The following is a 6651-nucleotide window of genomic DNA, read 5'->3' as shown; positions in this document are numbered from 1 at the left end:
CCGGAGGAATCAATAAACCATGTGTTTTTTGAATGTCCTCTAGCACGTCAAGTATGGGCTTTATCTAAGATACCATCGAACCTCAATATTTTTCCTATTAGTTCTTTTTTCGCCAACATGGATCATCTATTTTGGAGAGTCAATCCAGGGATGGATGACCACCAATTTGCATGGATATTATGGTATATATGGAAAGGTCGGAATAACAAAGTGTTTAGTAATCTGGATATTGATCCAAGGGACACACTGAAAATAGCAGAATTGGAATCAACACTTTGGGATGAGGCACATGTAGTAAAGGATCAAACGAGGGAGCATCAGGCACAGAACAGACCCACAGTACCGACTTCAGGACGAGGGTGCTTCATAGATGGTTCATGGAAAGACAAGGACTTATTTTCAGGGCAAGGCTGGTATAGCACTTTACAGGGTTTTGATGGTTTACTAGGGGCAAGGAATGTAAGGACATGTCTTTCACCTCTACATTCAGAGGTGGAAGCATTAATTTGGGCAATGGAATGTAGGAAGAATTTAAGACAGTTTCAGGTTACGTTTGCAACGGATTGTTCTCAATTGGTGAAAAAGGTTTCGGAACCAAAAGAATGGCCAGCATTTGGAAGTTACCTGGAAGACATTAAGCTTTTAAAAAGAAGTTTCCTCAACTCAGACATCGTTCATGTACCCCGGACGGAGAACCTACGGGCGGATAGCTTAGCACGCAGTGCTAGGAAACAACCGTCTTTCGTCGTTCACATGGATGCGGAGTTATCAATTTGGTTTATAGAGTCAACATGAGTCTGTAAATGTTTGTTGCCAAAAAAAATAAAAAAAAGTTAGAGTATTATAAATATTTTTAGAATATTTTCTAAACTGAAGTTTTCATAATTTTTAGCCAAATCAGGTTTTTTTTTAATTCTTACATTGCACCTTCTACACTATGTAGAACCAAAACAAAAATCTCATAAACAGATTCTACCTCATGTAGCCATTTGAATAGTGTCTAAATTTTACATTCATAGAATTTTAAAATACCTTATAAAAGTAGAAATTTCATTCGTAAAAAAATACCTAACTTTACAATTATTAGAATTTGCATTCCCAATATTTAGGATTTTAATTAAAAGTAGATTGTTTGTTCTAAAAAAATAGATGAACTTTTTTAATCTGGAATTCAATTTCTACTAACTCATTTTCTGTAGAAGACAAAATTTACTTTTAGTAGAATGTAATTAAAATTTTAATTTATCAAATTTTTTAACAAAAAAAAACAAACTACCAGTTTGTGCATATGGGTGTTTTATCAATTGTTTTTATTTTATTTTATAATTTTTTTATTCATAAAACTATTTATTTCATTAGGTTTTAGAAATGGAAAGAGTAAAAAAGACAAAAAAAAATGGATAAAAAAGTTTTATACCAAAGAGACAACTATGATGTTTTTTTTGTTTCGTTTAGACAAATTCCCAATTAATTTTTGGTTAAGTTAAACACCATCACATGACCCATAGGAGGGGCGGAGCGGAGGAGGGTCTGTGAATCCGGTAGTCGGTAAATCTCTTGAAGACTCACCTTTCAAAATGACAGTCGGTTTTATTGATACTAGGTGCGGAGCCCTGCGCAAGCGCGGAGTTGTTGACAATGATTTATATGATTTCCTATCAATCGGTAAGAGGCTGAGATTCTTAGAGAGAAACGGTTCCTTAGACATCAATTTAATAGGGTTGCATGAAATGTTAGCGTTGCAGTAAGAAATGGGTGAAACTACACGGACTTTTGAAACAGTTATGCAGTATGTGTCGTGATGCCCATTCTGGAGGGTGGGAATATGTACTGCCATGGATCCCTTAAAGGGGAGATATAAGTTAGCTGGTTTTATTTTTTAGTACATGGTATCTTTTTGCTTGAATTATTGGATTTTACTTATAGTTGATTAGATAATGAGGTAAGAGTCTGCCTTATTGTAGATTTCAGTTTCATTGTAATGTACGTTTGTGTGTCATTTTTTATTTAGTAATTTCCTGATTTTTATTTTGGCTGACTAATTGAAAGTGTATATTTACTATGTTTATATATGATGTTGAATTCATATAAAATCGTTATGTGTAGTTTTTTAATATCTATATTTTCGTAAATGCATGTAAAAAGACTGAACGTCTAGGCGAGCGGCATTTGTAGTTTGGTTAAGGTTCAATCTGTATATGTGCTGCTGTGTTTTTTTTTGTTATCTAGCGTACTAAATATTCTGTCAACCGGCCATTTTATATTAAATCTTTAAAGCTGTTCTCCTCATGGATTTAGTTAGCCGTAAATGGCAAAAAAAACCTGGAAATTTGAAAAAAAAATATAAGAGTCTGAAATAGGAAATGCAAAGTAAGTCCTGAAATTGTAAAGACGCAGAAGCAGACTTGGGTTAACACTTAACAGCTTTGTAACTTCAATTGCGGGGGCGTTTACGGCCACCCTCTTTGCCTTCAACACCGGATAGATATGTTTCATTGGCTTTACCCCGAACCTTGTAGGTGACAGATGCGGATGGTTCGCCACCTTCCTCTTGAACAAATGGTGCCTCATTGGTATTGAAAATCTGTGCAACAGTTCCACTTGTGTTAGGATGACATGATTAAGTTGATAGCTTTATGAAAACTATATATTTTCATACCTCGGGTTGATGTGATTAACAATTGCAAAAACAGTGAAAGTACAGTGGTTAGGGGTGAAATTGAATGGTTTCACATGTATCTGAAATAAAAATATTTTCCAGCTAGTTCTTTCAGGCATTGTGGGAGTTCCTCACCGCCACCAACATTCATCTGCAGTTGTAGCCATGTTGGGCAAGTACAGAGCTTTGCTGACAATTGGATATGATCAATTAAAGATGTGTTAAGAAAATTACAAACCTCATCTAGAGTCAGAGCAGCTGCATCTTGCTTAGTGAGTTTAAGCATCTCTCTGTCGAACAACACAAAATTAGCATTATCATTTCCATCATCAACCAATAACTCAACACGGTAATGATAGGAATTGTCTATTATTTTATGCATTTATAATTTGAAAAATACTCACTTTATAACTTCAGTAACGTTCGGATTAACACATCGGTTGCAATAGAGAGAAGTCCATGATTTGTCAAGCTCCCTGCTGCATCCAGAGCAAGAGACGAAAGACCAGCCATTTTGTTGCAATACCTCAACAACCCGAGCTTTGCAAATAAAATCAGTCCATGTGTCTTCACCAAGGCAGTAGATAAACTGGTTAATAATTATTATCTGAAACTCAAAACACATTTTTAACTTTCTTGGAACCAAGAATATTACCTAGTCGCCAGGATTGGAGATGAACTTGTTAAGATCTCCTATTGAGACAACTTCCTTCTTTTTTATCTCTTCGTCTTTGGTATCGATACATGGGAAAACGTCTCCAACTGGGCCTTCTAAGCTGGAACCAGATGGCATAATACATCAAGTAACCACAAGACTAATTATTAGTTCAACCGAAACATCTAATGAGTTGATACCTGGCTGTGAACTCTGTAATTGCATGAAGGACTAGGTCAAAATAAAATTTCGTTGCTGGTGTTGAGTTGAGGTATAGGTTACCTGCGGATTGAATGTTGTTCGTAATTCATATGGTGGAACAACCTTAAATCACGCATAAGTATATCAATTGACAAACAATGTTCAATATGATGACTGAGTTAACAATTTACAAACCTCCAAATATTTTGGGATTCACAGTAGTGACCACCATGGCAGACTCTGCCCTTTCACCTGAGTTGAAGAGACCCCTAAACATTGCTCCTGTATCATCCCACAAAGATAGATACACAACCACCCTCGTGTTATGGAAATTGAAATAAGTTATTACGATAAACATGACCTCTGAAAAAGTCAAACAAATTCACGGTTTTGGTTACTTACGGTTCAATCACAAAACAAACAACAACTTGACCAGTTACTGTAGCGTCCTTCAGGTCCAAACTTTGGACAAATTGAAATTGCCCAACAACAACTGCGATGTGATGAACAAATTGAATTAATGCATTTTTTATCCACAACATATAATGACGTAAACAATTAAAAACCAAACGTTTACAGAGTAACAAACCAGGGAGTTCTAAATTAGTGTTAGCGAGAGCTTGAAAAGGGTCAAACTTCCGCAGCATGAACTTCTCTAGGTTGATGATGAGAGCATTCTCGATTACTTCATCAATGGTGGTTTGGGGGATGAACCGGATCACGAAAGGGTGTTTCGTAATCTTGTACATATTTGTACATCTTGCAACTTCAAATCATAAGACTCTCACGACTGAACCTGCTCACAAAGACGGATGGTAATATGGGGCGCGACCAGCAGGAATGAACCCATGTATCACCGATTTCTGCAATTAGAGATGTAAGACTTAGATCATCGGCTTTTTAACAAAATAAAAGATAGAAAGGAAAAGACGCTTCTGGTTACAATACCTTCTCATAAAGGAGGAGTAGAGTGATTCCCATGAATTCACCTAGCTTCTTGATTTTTTCGAGTCCAAAAATGGAGGTGACGACAACCAATGGTCTGGGCAGATCTACCGAGTCAGAGAGCGTCGAAGGCGGAGTGCACGAGAACAACATCGGAGGAAGCCATCTCTGATAAACTGACGGTGGTTCTGAGGGTCAATCATCCTCACAAGCCGCTCATATCTATAGATATCAGGTGAAGGAAATAGAGGATTTAACATCATAACTCGGTTTAATGTGATTAACAATGATTCCCGAATTAAAAGCAATACAACGAACCTCAGAAGAGATGAAGATATAACGTCAGGGAGGTTTAGAGATGAGAAGAGAAGAGGTAGTCTCCAGATCATGAAATGATAAAACGACAGTTTGAGTTCTGTAAGGAAGGAAGGGAATGATGAAGCCCTAATCTCGAATGAACCACAAAAAGCTATGTTTCACGCATTTACGAAACCAAACTCGAGAAACACAAACAAGATCCAACTAAACCGGCCCAAACACCTATTCGTTCTAAATAAACCGAGATTAAGTGGGACCCACATGCTTTATGGGATGCATACGTGGACAGCCTTAGAGCTTCTCAAACCTTAGTTTCTAGGTAAAATGTTCACTTAAAAAATCATAAATGAAGTATAATAGGAAAGAGAAGGACGTGAGGTTCTCTGCAAACACTTTGCAAGAACTTGTTAAGATTTTAAAAAATTTAATAAAACTAAAACATTTACAAACGTTTTAATTTTTTTTTTTAAATAAGGTGTTGTAAGAAATTTTTTATAAAGTTTATTTAACGGTTTTTATCAAAAACTTTTATAAACTTTTATTTTTATAAAGTTTAAAAATTTTATTTTTAATAAAAACGTTTTACAAAATTTTATATTTTATTTTTTTACAAACATTTTTAAAAGATTAAAATTTAAAAATTTAATTTTATTATACAGTATAATTAAAGTATAATTATACTGTATAATAAAATTAAAAGTATAATTATACAGTATAATTAAAAGTATTATTATACAGTATTTTATTTTTAATAAAAACGTTTTACAAAATTTTATTTTTTATTTTTTTACAAACATTTTTAAAAGGTTAAAATTAAAAAAATTAATTTTATTATACAGTATAATTAAAAGTATAAAAAAAATTTTAAAAAAGTTTAGTTAAAAGTTGAATAAAAAAGAAAAGTGCATACACGTTTTAGGGAAGTTAGAATATTACAAATTTTTTTTTAATATTTTTAAAAGGCAAATTGACCTATACATATTTTAGAAAAGTTCAAGTATTATAAATAATTTTAGAATATTTTCTAAACTGAAGTTTTCATAATTTTCACCAAAATCAGGATTTTTTTTAATTCTTACACTTCACTTTCTACACTACGTAGAACAAAAAAAAATCTCATAAATAAATTCTGCCTCATGTAGCCATTTGAATATTGTCTAGATTTTACATTCATAGAATTTTAAAATACCTCATAAAAGTAGATATTGCATTCATAAAAAATATCTAACTTTACAATTATTAGAATTTGCTTTTCCAATATTTAGGAGTTTAATTAAAAGTAGATGGTTTGTTCTAGAAAAATAGATGAACTTGTTTAATCTGGAATTCAATTTCTATTAACCCATTTTCTGTAGAAGACGAAATTTACTTTTAGTAGAATGTAATTAAAATTTTGTTTATCAAATTTTTCAACCAAAAAAAAAAAAACAAATTACCAGTTTGTGCATATGGGTGTTTGTTATCTGATAAATTGGTAGATATATGATTTGCGAGTTGATACATTTTTTGATAAATTGTTTGTTATCTGATAAATTATTTTGTTACATGGCATAGACTTGTTGTTATCTGATAAAATATTTGTTACATGGTATATGTTATGTTACCTACTACATAGATTTCTTATTATCTGATAAAATATTTGTTATCTGGTATATGTTACGTTACCTGATATATAATTTGGTATAAAAAAATTGATAGATTGTTTATTACTTGGTACATGTTATGGTAGCTGATATATAACTTGTTATCTGATACATGTTATGTTAGATCATATATAACAATATATCTTAGCGGTTATAAATTACATTAGTTGAAACATTTACGTGTTGTCGTTGTTGTTAGACAATTTGGAATATCCCCCAAATATATATTT

The 6651-nt window shown here is 32.9% G+C and overlaps 1 long non-coding RNA gene across 5 annotated transcripts; it reads right to left on the bottom strand.

Moving 5' to 3' along the window:
- Positions 1–2242: 2242 nt before the first annotated feature.
- LOC106341737 lies at positions 2243–4966 on the bottom strand. Of its 5 annotated transcripts, XR_001269756.1 has the most exons (12): positions 4779–4964; positions 4464–4682; positions 4105–4378; positions 3918–4008; positions 3711–3797; positions 3515–3596; positions 3315–3435; positions 3064–3226; positions 2898–2949; positions 2660–2810; positions 2423–2584; positions 2243–2322 (listed from the first exon to the last, which is right to left on the bottom strand). It is a non-coding gene; the product is annotated as an uncharacterized LOC106341737 (long non-coding RNA). The 5 variants fall into 5 exon arrangements; XR_001269759.1 differs by lacking the exon at positions 2243–2322 and having other exon boundaries at positions 2336–2584; positions 3515–3638; positions 4779–4966; XR_001269758.1 differs by lacking the exon at positions 2243–2322 and having other exon boundaries at positions 2336–2584; positions 3064–3199; positions 4779–4965.
- Between the last annotated feature and the right edge of the window lie 1685 nt (positions 4967–6651).

This window comes from Brassica oleracea, chromosome C4, assembly GCF_000695525.1.
Source record: "Brassica oleracea var. oleracea cultivar TO1000 chromosome C4, BOL, whole genome shotgun sequence".
NCBI classification, from domain to species: domain Eukaryota; kingdom Viridiplantae; phylum Streptophyta; class Magnoliopsida; order Brassicales; family Brassicaceae; genus Brassica; species Brassica oleracea.
Note: the sequence above shows the minus strand (reverse complement) of the source record. Positions and strands in the feature narration are given on the sequence as shown.